We start from the raw sequence: 18,177 nt of genomic DNA, 5'->3' as shown, positions 1-18,177 counted from the left end.
CTTTGTGGGAACACTTACATTTAGTCATTTAGCAGAAGCTCTTATCCAGAGCGACTTACAGTAAGTACAGGGACATTCCCCCGAGGCAAGTAGGGTGAAGTGCCTTGCCCAAGGACACAACGTCATTTGACACAGCCGGGAATCGAACCAACAACCTTCAGATTACTAGCCCGATTCCCTCACCGCTCAGCCACCTGACTCCCTGACCTGCCCTGCCTGACTCCTACACTTCGATCCCACAGCGACGAAAAAGAAAGGAGAAGATGCTAAAGATGATCTGGATGACCTTGGATGACTGTTGTTGTATTTTTTTTAATGTTCTTTTAATGTGTGTCTATGTGTTCTGTGCGGAGGACATTCATATTTTCAAAGTCCAGGTCTAAGAAGTAACTATCTGCAGAAAACTGTCTGGAACCCAAATGTCTTCAGCATTGAAACAGCAGGAACAGACACCTTGGGGAACGTCCCTTAATCATTTTGGCAGTGGATTCTTTGGTTCCACAACAAACGTGTGCTGTGAGTTGTTGCAGTAACGGACGTTTTTGCCATGTCAACATGTCACAGCTCATGTCACAAACCTTCGGGATTGTTGTTTGTTTTTGTTTGCGGCTGGGTTTGAGGTTTTAAGGTTCGGGTGTCGCTGTCGAGTGTTTGGTGTCTGCTGCCGCCATCCGACCTGGTGATCGACAGGTTCGACCAGTGACTGTTGACCTTTGAACTCAGATGAAGGAAAGTGAAAGGGCGTAGAAAGAGAGAGGCTGCAGAAAGGGGTCACCGCCTTACTGGGATGTGAGGGATCATGTCACCCCCCATACACTCCACCCTCCCCCCCCCCCCCCCCCCCCCCCCCCATGTCGACAAGCTAAACATGCCAAGGAAGTCGTAGCTCTTATCCAATGTTGTTTTATTAGATGCTCAATTACAATGTTTTGGTTTTAGTATTTAAAATATACTATAAATATGATGTAATCCAACTAACAAATGTAAGTTTGTGGTTAAAGTAATGGCTTGCTAAAACCACGCATTACACCTTTAGACACCTTTTTTCTTGAAGCTTGTATTCACTTGAAGTGAAGCTATATTCACTTACCACAACCTTTATATGAACCCAGAACGACTATCAATAGACACATGCACTGAATGCCCTAGCTAATGCCCTGTCTCCATCACTCAAACCTACAGTTCTGTAAACCTGACACGGTACAATGACCTGTCAATCATCTGTTTTGCCTGGGAGACGGAACCCAACGGCACCCTGGGAGTAACCCACCATGGGCCCGCCCCCGGGCACTCTCCCCCGTTGTCATGACAGCCGGGTGATTGATGCCATCTCTGGGGAATGGCGAGCGACTGGAGGCATCTTCTCGGCGTTGACAGGTTGGGATGACTGTGAGGGGATGGGCAGAGAGGGGGGGGGGGGTGGCGGTAGGGGGGGGGGAGAGAACTGGGAGACGGGGGGAGGAGGAAGAGTAAAAGATGGTGGAAGTTACGTTCGTGAGTCCTGTCTCCGTTTGCTTAGGAGCCGTCGGCTGACCCCGGTCGACCTTTTTTGAGCTCCAGACTGATGCACTGTGGGACACTGGAGGAAAATGCACCTCCTGGGAGCGAGAGGTGTTAACTAGATGATGAACAGGCTAGTGTTTCGCTCCATATGCAGCCTTAGACTGAACACATGTGGCTGCACGTTGGGTTGCTGAGAATGACTGAAACTGAGAATGACTGAAACGACTGAAAGGCAACATGGCCATTGGAAGGTCCACATTTCTGTTGTGTTCTAGTGTTCTGTAAAGGCTCAGAGAGGAGCTGTTCAGGGAGCAGCCTGGCCATTCAGAAGATGGCACGCTGATGCATGCATGTGTTCAATCCTGACCCATGACTGATTCATTTTCCCATTGCTGCAGCTTTATACCAGCTTTTTTTTTTTACAACTGACAGAAGTGAACTGACCACTAACATTCTTTCAACCTCCAAGCCACATTGTATCCTGGGGGGGGGGGGGGGGGGGGGGCGATCGTCAAGGTCGACACACACACACACACAGACACACACACACAGACACACACACACAGACACACACACACAGACACACACACACAGCTAAACCAACACACCAGCGGGACCACTTTTGCCAACTTGGCAACCCCCAAAAATTGTCAACCTCGCACAGCAAACCGACTAACCTCGCTCGCATGCGTTCTGCACGTGTGCGGTCCATTCTTCCTCTTTTCATCTCTTTTCTTTGCTCCCTTTCCTTCTTTTTTATCTGTTTGCCCAGTTCTCTGTGGATTAGGCCCCTGTTTCTCTGTCCAACCCACAGTCAGGTCTCAGGCTCCAGTCTCTAAAGGGCAGGCATGCCAGGGTGAACAAAAGAACAATTCAAAGGCAACAACACAAAGAAGGAAAACTTTGGTCAAAGTTGCGTGTTATTGTGGTTAAAAGAACATGCTAACTTCCTTCATTTGATTTGGGGGGCTTCTACTTTCCTTTGTAAATAAGGGTGGTTAAAATCGAGGGTGATTTTAGAAAAATAAATCACCCTTGATCGTTTCCTTTTATGGTGCAAAGTTGGCGTGCTACAGTTATTGATTTGGAGTTGGGAAGGGATACGTGTTCATATCTCTTTGTTTTAACCTCGACAAACTGAGCCAGAGATAAGATGATTCGTGTTGAGGCTCCAACACTGAGGTCAATGTTGACCAAGTCAGAGTCAATACATCTCTTCTGCTTATCCTGGCTCTCTCTCTCTCTTTCTTTCCCTCACACTTTTCCACTCTCCCCCACTCTCCTTCCTCGGTCTTCGGCAGTCATCCACCCTACCATTCGAGCAAAACAAAAAACAAAGGAATTGTTTAATGAATTTGACCGATAACTCCAGGCCAGATGCACTGTGATGCTTTTCTATGAGACTTCTGGGAACATGTATAAAGATAGCCAGGCAAAACAATCTTATCAGCACTGTTTGAGGTGAATATGGTGAACATCTCTTGGGAAAGTTACGATGTGTTATGGTCACTTCTAGTTTTATTACATATTATATAACTTGTGGACAGGCTAAGTTGACTAGGTCAATAAATTACACAAAAATGTCAATGTTCCCTTCCGTTACCGGTTAGATCCTGATTGTAATATATTCGGCGCAAAAGTCTGTATAAAAGGCAGCCTTACCATCTACACGGTTCTGTCTATTGTGTCTGAGTTGTAGACTGTGAAACCGTGGTGGAACGTGTGCACAGTGGTGTTCTTACCTGTGCATTGTTCTGTTCTGGTGCTCTGGACCTTATCTCATCCTGTCCTGGGAGATAAGAGAGAGAGCTGAGACAGGACATGACCTGTCCTTACACACACACACACACACACACAGAGACACACACAGACAGGCAGATAAACACACACACACAGACACACACAGATAAACACACACACACACAGATAAACACACACGCACACAGAGATTAACACACACACAGACAGACAAATAAACACACACACAGACACACACACACACACACAGATAAACACACACATACACAGATAAACACACACACAGATAAACACACCTACGCACACACAGATTAACACACACACACACACTTCTTCCATAGCAGACACACACACAGAAGCGCACACACAGTCAAGCCCTAGCAGACACACAGATAAAGACACACACAAACATAAACACCGGCTTTGGGATTAAGATGCAGTGTGTGCTGTCTCTGTCTTGAAAACCTGACATCTTCTCCTAACATTGAAGATCTGATTAAGTGTTTCTAATTAAATGAACACAATCCTAAAGCAAATTGACAGGAGCACCTAAATGTGGACCCGGGCCCATTCAGCAGAAGTGTAGGAGTTGGATCAACAGAAGAGCACGGCTGAATCTTTGTTTTGAACTAGATTTGATCCTCTACATGTCGATCAGATTTGAAGTCTGCCTCCAGTACGTCTGTCTGCCAGCTCTGCGTCAGCCCAAGCCTTGAGAGAAGCTTAGTCTCACTTCAAACTGTGTAAACGTACTATCACGATTCAAGGATCTGGCTTTGTCTTCACTGAAGACAAAGCCTTGGTTTTGTGGTGCAGTACAGTTGGGAGTGTCTGTGTGTGTGCGTGTCTGTGTGTGTGTATTGTAGAAAAGGGAGATCTTTGGCGTTTTCTGGGGGTTTTGAGCAGACGAGAGGGGGAGGAAGGCAGATTTATAAGATACTAAGGACCGAACGTATGCAGGAGAACCAGGTTTAGCTGGGCCAAAGCAGTCCGATCCAGACCACACAGAACCCATGAAAAGTCTGGCTCGGTCCCAACACACTGTACCTCTGTGATTTCCAAAAAATGGACTTTTCCTGAGCAAAGGGATGTATGGATGAATAAGAACTGTGCATGCATTGTGTTCCTGACAGTTAAGTATGGCATGGTAGAATATGCATGCATTGGCACTGCACTTCCCCGGTTGTGACTGTCCATACTGCACAATAAAAGACTATGTTACAAAAATGCTTAGTAAACGGACTGCATGTAAATGGACCCCAAACAATTACATGCAGTGTCTGAATATACTCATTGTAGATAATGTTGAGACTGTAACTATTATTCTCACACACGGCATCTTCAGGACATTGTTTATGATGACCATAACAACAGTGATCATTTTTTATGAATCATCATTATTGCTATTAATGCTGTTGATCGCAGCACGAGAGTAAACTGGGTGGAGAAACAGCTAGGAGCTACTGCATTTCCAAGCTATGAATGTAACCCCTTCCACCTACCACACACCCACACACAAGCTGCACTGAGACAGGAGGATGTTGATAAGCTTGTTGCAGCAGCGGTTGAACGGCCCGCTGTGTCTTCCTGGAAGAGGGTGGTTGTGGGCCGTCTGGCCAAGCCCTGGGGGGTGTATCAGTCGCTGGCTCCCTCTTGGCTCATGTCACCACACTTCAGTGAGATACGACTGTCGGGTTTCCTTTTGGAAATCCCATCTAGAGACACACACACACACACACAGAGGACTGTAGAGACACACACAGGCCACAAATGCTGATGCACACATATGCACACACTCATATAAGCACCCACATTCACACACAAACTCACACACACAAAGAAATGCAGTATCCACAATAAAGTACAGAGAAGCATCAACTGAGTCATTTAGTGTCAGCCTTTTACAGCTACTAATAAGAGTTTTCCATCGTCTTGTTTCGCACACAATCCCTTCTTTGGGTTCTACCCGACTCTTACTCTGTAATCGTCATAAACGTCTCACAGCAGACAGCTCAGACGGTGACGCGGTATGAACAGGTGTGTGTGTGAGGTAGGACTCCCAGACCAGACTGTGCCGACTGCTACTGTATGACACAGACAGAGCAAGAGCACAACACAGGCTTAATCACCCACATACCAAGACACCCACGCACACACACCCATGTTCAGGTGTAGACACACACCCAAATGGATATTTTCTCACATGTATTGTTTTTCTCTCTCTTCTCTCTCTGCCCCACAGACACACACACACACACAGAGACACACACATGAGGTCTCCTAGAATTATTCTGGTGTCACAGGTGTCGTCTCGTCGCTCGTCAGTACATGTTTCCAGCCGCTCTGGCCCTCACCGGTGTTCGAACCCGGGGTACTCCTGACTCAGGCACACAAACACCACTTCGGCCAGTTACGTCACCAAAAAGCTACCTTTTCAATGGCGCAGGTGGGTGGTATTTCCACTGAGGAGTGAGTTTAGCCAATTCAACTCAAAGGCACTCACATACTAACCTCATCCTTTCCTTCTTGTCTACAACACTACATTTACATTTATGCATTTAGCAGACGCTTTTATCCAAAGCGACTTCCAAGAGAGAGTTTTACAAAAGTGCATAGGTCACTGATCATAACAACGAGATAGCCCCAAACATTGTGGGTAGCCTAACATGATGCATACATTGTGAAAACCAAGTAAGTCCAAAAGGGAAGAACAAAAACGCGATCTCAGGATACGCGAAGCCATATACACACACACACAGACAAACACAACCACATTGATTCTTCATCAACTGATAGAAAGATGAGTGCCAGAATTCTGATTGCTCAAAACAAACAAAGACCCAAAAAGCCATCTGGCGTTGTGGTTTTTAATTAACTTGTAACCCGACAGCATCGGGTTTGATCCGGCCCGTCGTCTGGGCTGGCATAGCTGGAAGGAGAAGGAGCTCTGCATTCCACAGAGATAGAAGATATACAATTATGTCATCTCCACAAGCATCTATCACAGCCGGAAAATCCCCGAAGTGGAAAGAATTTCTTGCTCATGTTCTGTTCGGCCTCAATTCAAAACCCACATCCACACGATCTCATTGTACTCTATACCACGACAGTTTTGTCCGTTTACAACACTTAGCTTCCTTCATTTATGACTTGATGTCGTTTAGCACAATGCCACACACCTCAGCCTGTTCTGTAGGGTCTGGGAATGTTGTAAGTACCGTTCTGGGGTTTGGGGAAGAAGCTTAACGGAATTGCTCGACTCTTGTTCCCTGTTCAGCTAGTCGGCGTCCGGGATCACATTCCCAACAAACCTGGCACCTTGCCACCCAATGCCCACCCTTGTGACTTTCCATTGACCTTCCAGCTTTCCAAGTTGAGAGAGAAAATGTGTTGTCTCACAAAGTAAATCCGTTTTCTCCAATAGGATTCAACCGACAGATTAAAAAATACGATTTTTTCTGGCCATTTTTTTATGAAGCATTTCTTTTGACGTCATGTTTTCTCTCCCAGAAAACCAAGTTCTTTGGTTGAGGGTAATGCTTCTCTCAGGATAAACACAGTGTGTGGATGTAAGTGTAGATATGTCCCGGTGACAAGAGTTGTGGAGGGTGGGCAGCATGTGTGTGTGTGTCTGCAGGGAAACGTGACCAGTGTATATATATAGTGGTTCACTTTCCGAACTGGGACCCCTATGATAACAATAATAAAATTGCTGACGGTGAGAGCTGAAGTTTGAAATCTCTGTCAAGTCTGAAGGCAGTGAAAATGACTCGGGGAATACCACAAAAGAAAGTATCCTCTCATCTTTCTATAGTTTAATTTTGCTGCACGACCACCTTTCGTCTCTCCGGACCACCATCTGTTTCAATGGAAACTCCCGAACAAGGATCACAATCTCAAAGAGCTCATCTTCCAACTATGGTAACTGAGTCTCTCTCTCTCTCTCTCTCTCTCTCTCTCTCTCCGTCTCTCTCTCTCTCCGTCTTTCTCTCTCCGTCTCTCTCTCTCCGTCCCTACTTGAGTTATGGATAGTGGCACTGTGCCCATCCACAACCAGGCCACAGTTTAACACAGGGCCGATACTATCTTCCCTCGAAAACATCGTTACTCACCCTTATCAACAGAGGCCCATTCAGACTCTCCACTGACATCTTGTAGGGGTCCCATCAGGGGGGCCCCCTTCCCTCCCACCACCATCCTCTTAACTTGGCTTGTAAAGTTGTCCCGCCCGCCCAACCCCCACTCACAACGAGCACACTCCCCCAATCCAACCTTATCTTTCTCTCCAGGTTACCATCAAAGTCGAGGGTATCTGTTTATCTCTCTCCTTCTTCTGTGTCAAACATGGGGATGCCTAAATGGAAGTTCAGAAACCCCCCAAAAAAAGGTTTGGATTGCCAACGTTTCTGGTTTCTAATCAATCTTGATTTTGAATGTGTATCACTACGTGTGTGTGCGTGAGTGTGTGTGTGTGCGTTTTGAAGGTATGTTCATCCTGTGGGTGGTAAAACCCCTCTACGGGCCCAGGGAGAATGCTCAAGTTGACCGCACCCACTAACCACATTTGAACTTGGTTCTGGTTCTGGCTCCAGAGCTGAAGGACCACTGAAGCCCAATACATCTTGGCTTCCTGTGTTTTCACTCTAATTAATATTTCCCTCATTGTTTCTTGACAACACACTGCTTGGCATGTACTCTGGCATGGTTTCGCCCTAAAAGTGAATGCCCAGTCCTGCAGAACCAGATGGAGAGAGAGAGAGAGAGAGAGAGAGAGAGAGAGAGGGGAAGGGGGAGAGAGAAAGAGAGGAAGGGAGTGAGAGGAGAGAAAAAGAGCTATTAGTAAGCTTCCATCTCCATGACGCCTGCACACGCCAAGCCCAAACCCACAGAGAATGGGAACAGAGAATAGAGGGAAAGAGAGGAGGATGGAGGGAGAGACGGGGGTGAGGATTAAGGGGGAGGTGTGTGTTTGTGTGTGTGTGTGGGGGGGGGATTATGAAAACGACCATGGTTGGAGGCAATATTTAATAAGAGGGAGTCTTGGTTTCTGTGGTCCATGGACATGGCTCCAGTTGTCTAGGAAGGGAATTGAACAACACACAGTTTGTTTACCCTGAGGAGAAGGGTTAGCTAGCATATGTCATCAGACCCCTTGCTAGTCCAGTCAGTCTAAAGTTCTTGCAGCTCCTGTCGATGAATCCCTACCTCCCCTGAGCCTAACCTTTGAGAACATTCTAGAAAACAAAGAGACTAAACAGATTTATGCCTTCATTTTGAACTAAACCTCCACTTTGGCCAGTTAAAAACCTAGCATTTGCATCTCCACCTCGACTCAGGGCAAAGAATGTGTGGAATGCTTCTGTTTTTCCCCCGCTTTAATGTGCAGCGTCCCTCAGAACAAGTCCATTAGGTAGAGGATGTGACATCATCTGAAGTGTCCATCCGTTACATGTATATATTTGGGTAATTAGCTAGCGCCTGAGGAGTTATGGGGGCTTTTGAAAGAGCTCTCAATGTTATATGATCATTCACCCATACCATACATAGTTACACCCTATCCCATGATTGATTGTACTAAGGTCAAAGGTCACAATCCTCCTTTCTGACAGACTATTTAAATGTCTGTCTTCAGTCCTCAGTTCTTGTGCTCTGGTTGAATGAAGGTTCAAGCTAAATCCACTCCAGCTAGAGCCTTGATGTTATCTGTAGCTACACTTGCAGTGAGGCACATGTAACAGTAAACAGGAGCTTACAGAAAGCTGCTTCTCTCAGACGTTCCTTTCAAGCTCCAGTGGTTTTGTTTATGACTGTTAGCTTAGCTTAGCGCTAGCTGGGACAGCAGAGGTGGGGATTGACTGTGTTTACTCTTAGTCTGAGAGCAGTAGCCGTGGCATGTTTGTCCAGTCAGATAAAGAGGGGAGACAGCCGGGAAGATGTTTGAGAGGAGACATAGGAGACAACAAGACCAGAGAGAGAGAAAACCTTTTTACGGAAAAGAAACCCAAATGTATTTAATTGTATTATTTATTGAACCCCGTCAACACCAGCCCTAAGCCACACTGGAAAAAGTGGCCAGCTTGATTTTTGATTCTAAGCAACTAGCACCTAATGCATGATACAGAACGCCAATTAAGAGTTCACAATATAATGGATCTTCGACGTCATTTAAAATTCCCTCAAATTGAGATTTATAGCGAGCTGGCTCCATAGGGAGCAGATAGCAGGAAAGCCGTAGCCACAGAAGCCATCACCACAAGAAGACACCACAAACGGTAACTGTCCACAGATGAGGCAATTTTAGAAACCACAATCGCCTGACACAGAAACTTCTGGAAGAGTCTGCAGTGGAAGTAGCTTTCCCTTGAGAACACTGCTGTCTTGTTGGATACAAAAGACTTCAAAAGCATGAAGTCAAGCTTGTCTGCTGCTGTAGTTTTGTTTCTACTCTGAATATGGCATTCTCATATTTTGTTCATAGATGGACATTTCTAGATTGAAGTCTCCAAAACAGAATCTTTATGGGCTGGCAACAGTGTCAACCAAATCCAATCCAAGTCCGGGAAATTCTTGAAAAACAAGCACTTAAAGTACACAGACGTCTTGTTGTTGCATTGCTTTTATCAGTGACAAGGCCAGTCTCCTTTCCTTGCGTCAGTCCTGTACTCAACCATCTACACATTCCACATGCTGACTAATTGTACCTCAATACACCAAATACAGAAACATTATGTTTTTCTTATTTTCTTAGAATTACCAAATCACTGAAAAGAAATCCAGATTCATTTCCAAGAACAATGGAACAACAATATCTCTATGTTGTGCTATCATTTGGACCGCTTGTAAAAGCTCAATACTCATGAGGCTTCGAAAAAGAGACAGAGTGATTAAAAACGACCAAATAAGCTTAGCGTGGTAAAAATAGAACCCCCCTTTTTAACTGCCCCTAATCACCAGGGACAACTCTCATACTTCTCTTGTGACAGAAAACACACCACTTCATCTCTCCTAATGTTTCCTTGTTGGGCTACCCAGTCTCCAGGCCTGGTTAGTCAGCTAGCGAACATCTGGACCCAGTCACTCCATACCAGGCTCTTAAACCCAATTCCTCAAGGAACACGTGAATGTGGGATCACGTTCCAAGATGCTATTAAGGTCCAATTAGATATTAGCCATGCCCGTTCGCTCATGTACACTTTGCGGGAAGAGTCGTCAGCCAGCGTGCTATCGTTCGCGCGTTTTAGCGTAATTGGGAAAATATGTCGCTAATGAGTTCCTAAAGAGCCAAGGGAGGGGCTAAAGGAGACAAACGAAAACAACTGCGAAGGGTGTGAAGCCTGAGCCATGTCGGTGGAGCTGAAGGGGTGAAGATGGCTGCATGTAAGAACGATAACAAGAACAGCCTGGAGTGAAGGAACTCCGAAAGGTCATCGTTGAAGACAGTCTTTTTCACTCTCCACCATGATTTGTCCTGAGAAAGTTGTGGTGAGGTCGGGTGGCATCGAGCGTGCATTTTTACCTCAGCCTTCTTTCCCCGAGGCTGTCTTACGAAGAAACGCATATGGGCCAAAGGTATCAGAGCAAACCTGCTCCCCCTGTTAAACACTGGAGCTATTTCCTGTGGAAACTTGCAGGGTCACTGCAGCGCAGAAACCGATATAAACTAGTCTGGTAGTTTCTACAAATTTGTAATTAGGCTGATGTTGAACGCTCACCAAAACAAATACAAGGTCACAATGGGAAAATATACAAACACAGGGAGTAGATGTAATCTTAGTTTGGGTATTTGACTGACAAGGTTGATGAGGGCGTGTGTCTCGCGGCTGAAAAGCCAATATCTGAATCCAACAAGAAACGAAGGAGGAAGAAGATAAGAAAGGAAAAAACGTTTTTTTGGGTGGGAAGGAGAGAAAGTACGCAGGCAGAGAAGAAAGAGGAGGAGAATGTGTGGGCAGGGGGAAAGGAGAGTGGGAGAAAATGGGTGAAAGTATCAAAAAGTGGGAGAGAGGGAAGTTCAACAGTGGGAGGAAAGGAAATGAAGGATCGAGCGAACATCGAGAGAGGGGTCAAGGTTGGAAACGGAAGACGGAAGTTTAAGAGCATAAATTAGAAGGAGAGTAAAATGGGGACATGTGGAGAGAATGACAGTGGGAGAAAGTGTGGGAGTGATAGAATGAGTGGGGGGGGAGAGCGGAAGTGTAGTACAGTAAATAAACAGAGGCCCCCTAGACGGGACATGTGACCTCCACTGCATTCAGCTGCAGCACGCACACTCTTCCTCTCTCTCTCACACACACACACACACTCAAAGACACACACACTCATTCTCTTTCTCTCTCTCTCACACACAGACACACACACTCATTCTCTTTCTCTCTCTCTCTCTCTCTGTCTCTCTCTCTCTCACACACACACACACACACACACTCACAGACACACACTCATTCTCTTTCTCTCACACACACACTCACAGACACACTCATTCTCTCTCTCTCTCTCTCTCTCTCTCTCTCTCTCTCTCTCTCTCTCTCTCTCTCTCTCTCTCTCTCTCTCTCTCTCTCTCTCTCCACAACAACCACCAAAAAGGCCATTAGCTAGTTTAACATTTCCTCACGTGAATGGGAATCCATCCATTCTCATCCTCTTGTCACTTCCTGTCTGCGAGGGACAAACCAAGACCGTTCCTCTCTAACTCATCTGGCCGTCCATCTGTATCATAAACAACACTCCAGCCTGCAGCTTTAGGTTTTGAACGTACACTCGTGTTGATTTATGGTCCAAACATGGCCATAACTCGGCGGCCATAAGGCCTGCATAACATTTTCTGGTTTGAAGCTTTGGCATTTTGGGATTTTTTTTCCACTAAATGACCCGTGCTAAAAGATGTCCCACAGCTGACGATGCGAGACGACGCGGTTCCTTCCCAGGATCTGATGAAGAGCCATAATCTCCTGCGTGGCTAGAGATTTACCGATATTTCACGTTGTTCCGTGCTAAACATTAGCGCAGATGTGTGCGTGTGGACGTTCCTCCCGTCATCTCCTTCACGGGGAAGGGAGGAGGCTGATGAAGAGAGGACGAAAGGACACACTCTGGAGTTATGGAGGACCCTTCACTCTCCACTTTAAACAATCTTGAATAAGAGTGCCGTTTGTCTTTCGGTCCTGGCGGATTCCTGGCTACTATATAAAGGCTGCACTTAGAGTTTTTTCCCCCCACGTTTCCATTAAGACGCTATTAAGCTGTTTCATCTGTTGGCCACTGCAGCCTCTTCTCTCTGCTCCCTCCCTCCTCCTCCTCCTCCCCCACACCTCCCTTACCACCTCATCCTCTCTGGCTTTCATCGTACCCTCTCTCTCTCTTTCTCTCACTGTCCTTACCCCCTGTCTTGTCCTCTCTTCTCCCCCCCCCCCTCATCTTCCCCTCTCCGGTCCAAATCCCTATTGGCAGCATACCTGCATCAGAGAGAGGTCAGAGGGGAAAGGTCCCACATGACGGGTCCCTGTGGGAATGTCAGAGGCACGCTGGGAAGCTTGTGAAACTCACCCAGCAGTGGCTCGTTTTCACATAAACATGTCTCTGTCCCTCACATTCCTGGTCGTGAACATGAAGGCTAACTTGGAACACCGGGCCCTCAATGTTGGCGAACAGTAAAATGGTTTATGGCGGCTAGCTAGCTATAAGCTAGCCACTCCAAACCTGAGCAGAATTATGGGGCAGCCATTCTGGGGCCTACATGGGACCTTTCTGAAGCCCAGTCGCTCGTATAATTGCGCTTCCCCAAACAACAAGGCCAATCAGTCATTGGAAAAACAAAAATAGGACCCTCCACCCCCTTGCACGGAAAGCACCCAAAAAATACCACAACAAGCCTTCAGGCTGAGACGACCACTGACCCTGTGATCCTAAGAGTCCCCAAACACAGAACTCTGCAGAATCCATCTAGAAAAGCTGCCACTGAAAGATTGAAGAGGGCTAGTGCCAGGGTGGCTAAAAAAAACATTAGATGACAAAGGGTAGGCTGGTTGAAACGAGAACCCAAAACTATACTAAAGTTTCTCTACATTTGCATGTATATTAGTTCAAAATGTCTCACACTGGCGATAACAAATGGTTGTTTTCATTTGTATTACTTATACACAGAACGTTAGTATGACAGGACGGACACACTCACAGGAAAAACTGTCTGAAAGCATGCAGTATGTATTGAAAAACAAGGAGAAATAGCAAACTGTGCATTTCCAACTTTTACAGCAAACTGTCCAGGGAGTTCTTCTCTCCCCTCAGGCCTCAGCTGGCTCTGTTTCAGATCCTAATAACCACTGAGGGGTCGTCTGAGAAAAAAATTATGGAGTCAAGCATGGGTTTCAGGGGAAAATAGTAAGCCCTGAAGTGTGTGCGTGTGTGTGTGTGTCTGTTGGTATGTAGCTATGAACACGTGCATTTCAAAGTACCTACCAGATTATGTTCCTGCATTGTATATGCATTTTGGGGTACTGTGGTCACATATGTCCAAATTTAAGTTTGTGTGGGTGTGTGTGTGTGTGTGTGTGTGATTACCGTCCAGTGTTTCAGTCCCTTGGGGTCAAAAAGGAAACTCTAAAGTACCACGTAGAGCAGCTTGTCTATGTTGGCTGAACCCAGTCCCCTGCTTTTCCACTTTCCAACGGTGAACAAATTAGCCGACGTCGTCTGCAGCTGGTTTATATCGATGCACCGTGTGCTCATGTAGACACGATACTTCATTTGCCGAAACCTCGCTCTGCACTCACTCTGTAAAAGCCCAGAAAACAGAACCCAGCTGTTAGCGCTCGGGACCTGAGCGCTAATTGCTAACAGTACAGACTGCAGCTCAAGAGATGTGGTTTTGAGGCTAGGCTACACGAGTAACTGACACACCGACTTGGCTTCAAGGAACCAAGGGAAGACATTAAGGTCCTGACGAGCACTCAGATTTCCCGGGCGCTGGGCTTGATGGGTTCCAGAAGCGCGGGGATGATATCATGGATCATGGCTTCAACTGCCACTATCCGACTTCCAGAACCAGTGATTGGTTGTCTGTCTGATGAAAATAGGCAGTCATGGTCTGTTGTGGAATTCTGCATACAATTTTCATTTGCTATTCGTATGTGTGGGGAGGGAGGTGGGTTTGTGTCTTGTTACACTCACTGTGTACGTAGCTTTCAATTGACACAACTTTGTTCGTGCCCTTAAGGGGGCTACCAAAGGTGTTGCTTGTGGCAGAAATTGCTTTATCTATTGTTGAATCTCAGGTCATCTTCCCAACGCATCTTATCTCATCAATATGATAGTCTTGGGTCAGATATTATCAGTAGTGATGGGCATTCCGGCTCTTTTTCGTGAGCCGGCTCGTATGGCTCAGCTCACTAAAAAGAGCCGGCTCTTTTGGCTCCCAAACGGCTCTTTAAAAAATACATGTTTTAACTATGAATTTGACTATGATAGGTGTGAAAAAACAATTTGAATTAAATTATGAAATGAAATCATACTCGACCGTAAACACATATCTTTAAAAATGCATTGATTTGTCGTGGCTCTCCTCTCCTTATTTTTATAGGCTGTATTAATCTATTAAAAATAGAGTCGGCTCTTCAGATATGCGAGCCAGCTCCCGACGTTCACCTTCAAGAGCCGGCTCTTAGAGCCGGATCGTTCGCGAACGACCCATCACTAATTATCAGCTCCGCCAACTGTTACCTGGCTACTAAGCATCTTGCACAGGACTCAACACATATTGTGGTATTGGCAGAGTTTGAGTTATGCAGTGGCTTTGGAAAAAAGATTCCACCTCGTTAAATTTAAAGATTGAGAGGAGCAGCAAAAAGGAAAAGAGTCTAAATGATTTATGGGTTACATGCAGTACGCTATCAGCTGAAGAGCTTCCAAGTGTGTTAACATTGTTTGCATCAAGGACACACGTCAGGTTAGTTGTCACATCTCGAAATCTTGTTGATGCTGATGTAGCCAAGCTTTTGAACCCTGTTCGTTTTGTTATTACGTAAACCCTCCCGTGCTCTGCCGTGGGACAGTTCTGATTCAGAGTGTCTCAATGGCTTTTCAAGAGTCGGTTTTAGCAATAAACTGATTATCGTTCTGGTCCGTCATTCTTGTTGATATCTGTCACCCGTTTGAAGAATCATCCAAACCCACTTAATGGCCCTGGGCTGGGGCGCTGGTGATCAAAAAGTCCATGTTGCTGCCATCGCCTGCTGTCCCAAACTTGTACGGTTGCGTTCACGACAACTTTACGCCAGCAGGAAGGAGTGATCGTCGTCATCGCTCGATTGGGTCTGAAAAGGATTGGGTGGGCAGCAGACGGCTAATTGCTTGGCTTGAATAACCATTTTCTTTGCCAAAGGGGATTGAAAGAAAACTTCCTCAAAGAAGAAGAAATGGAGTGTGAGAGGAACACTGAACGCTTTTCAAATCACCTTCAGTCACGCTAAGCCAGTTTACCCTCCTTTTGGCCGAATCGGGGGGGATGCCCCAACCTCAATGGTCCTGAACATCAAGATATAAATAACTTTTATCCTACCAGGTCCAATATTTTAATCGTGTAAGTCTCAGAATATTGGATTATCGCTTAATTCAGGTCTTTGAGGGGATGATAGCTGAAGAGGCATATGTAATCAGAGTATCTCACTACATTGGTTTCTGTACTGTACATTTGGCATCATGCTCCCAGGAGAGAGAATGTCTTTGTTAGGATATCTAGGACATGAATATATGGTAGGCTACCAGCTTGTGTTTGTGAACATGAAATTTGTGCCGAAGGACTTTAATGTGGAGCAGTACATTGAGAGGTACAGCAGGCATGTTCTTTTTGTCAGTCATTATCTACAGTACAGTGCATGACAGGGTAAGAGAGAGAGAGAGATTTGGAGAAAACACTGACAGAAACATGTGCGACAGACAGAGAGAAAAAAGAGACAGAGTGAGAGAGCCAAAAGAATAAGAAAATGAGAGAGAGAGAGAGAGAGAGAGAGAGAGGGAGAGGGAGATGGAAATGCCAGAAAGGCTGTCAGAGAAGAAGACTCAGGCCTGAGCTTGCCTTTCCTGTGTTTGCACCTTATCGGCCTCTCGGCTTCACGTTAAACAAATTAGCCCACGATTCAGAAAGAGAGGGGGCAGGGAGGGGGGGAGGGGGGAAGGAGTCTGGCTTTCATTTACATTCTTGCTGCTTTTCTCTTTTCTTTTCTCCTGAATGAGATGGAATTCCGGAGGACTGAGGAATCATCCAAGCTACACAATCCTCCGGTCAGAGTTCCAAAGGAGGGGGGGGATCACAGTCCCGCTGCCTTGCGGTCGCCGGTGTCGTCCGCCCGTCTCCTTCGATTACCCCTAAGGCTCTCCGACGTGTCCGCGGGGGCCTCCTGCGATTGTGAACGTCTCCACATCGCAGAGGCGAGCGCGTCCGTGAGGAGGATGGCTGCGTGTGCGACGTCTCGCACGGCGAGGGCCTCGCCCTGGCGTCCGTCTTGGGACGGACAAAGCGAGACGGTTTCACGGGAGGGCTGGGAGCTGGTGGGGGTTGTGGGGGGGGGGGGGTTATGCAGCCCTGCAGAGGGCTGTCGTGATGTGTTACAGCCCCGCGGAGCCGAAAGGGGTGTCGGTATCACACACGAAAACCCCAAAAATGGCGTGTCTGGAAGTCATTAGGCCTGGGGTTTGCCAGAGCAGCCATACTGACTGCATCCCGTCTGCATCTCCACTCACCCTCTAAAGCCCAGAGCCCAGAGCCAAAGTGGATAGAGTTGGATCGGCCCCCCCCACCAATATGGGTTTGCCCATTGCCCTCGATCACCCCAGCAGCATGGAAACCACTGGTCCGCTCCAGTGAAGGGGAGAAGGAGCTCGGTGCTCACTACCATGAAAGCTGACCAGGCTCTGTTCAGAGTGTTATCTCTGGTTATCTGTGTAATTAGGCCAATGAGGGGGCTATTTCCTGTGAGAGTGAGGTTCAATTGTGATGAGTCACTGCTTGCGGATTCCACCCTCTGTTCTCTCACAACCGCACACAGCTCGTATCTGAGCAGTACCAGAGTCTTCCGCTCCGTTACATCTCCTCGCCCCGCCCCTTGTCTCTCCCAATTCGTTCCTTGACACATCCCTCACTTTCAAACGACTCAAGCCGCTGCCAATGAAACGCAAGAAGCTCATAAAATGGCCCTTGATTGTCCTCCAACCAAACCAAACAAACAGCATAACGAGCGGCGGTGGAAGCGTCTCAGTTTCACTCTGGAGCGTAAAACGGCTCAGGAACTGGCGAGCTATCGCATACGAAGCGGTAAACATCGCCAGGCCGCATGTGGGTACTCGTCAAGAACCTCTGAAGAGGAGGAGGAGGAGGAGGAGGAAGAAGAATAAGGAGATCATGTGGAGGGGATCATGGCTAGACTTTGTTAAAGTTCACATGGTAACAGTTGAGTTAGGAATGCCCCCTTATCAGACCTCCAGACCTGGTCTGGTTTGTGGTGTGTGAGGCTCTTATCAGGGGGATGTAGATTGGGGGGTGGGGGGGTGACAGAGAACAGAGGGGTGACAGCCTGATAGCCTAGAGGAGATGAAGGCTGTTGTAGAGTGATGAAGAAGAGGACCTGATACAGTGTGGCAGCGGAGGGCTTTGGTTTGCTGATGTCTTAAAGCCTAACGTGTTGGGGTAACCACCCAACTCCTCTGACTAGTTTATGGAACAAAGAAGCAGACTAGAACTTTTGAATGTAGACTAAAGTATCTTGTGTATTTTGACTAGTATATACAAGCCTGAAGAACGGAAACTATCCACCCCAGAATTCAGACAGTTTTGTTTCTGGAAAGAGCCTTTCAAAGGAGAACCTCCAACTAAGATGCTTCGAGTCTGGTTCTAAGCTTTGTCTGTGTCTGGGAAAATAAACCACA

The sequence above is a fragment of the Osmerus mordax genome, chromosome 21 (assembly GCF_038355195.1).
Source record: "Osmerus mordax isolate fOsmMor3 chromosome 21, fOsmMor3.pri, whole genome shotgun sequence".
NCBI classification, from domain to species: domain Eukaryota; kingdom Metazoa; phylum Chordata; class Actinopteri; order Osmeriformes; family Osmeridae; genus Osmerus; species Osmerus mordax.
This window is presented reverse-complemented; position numbering follows the sequence as displayed.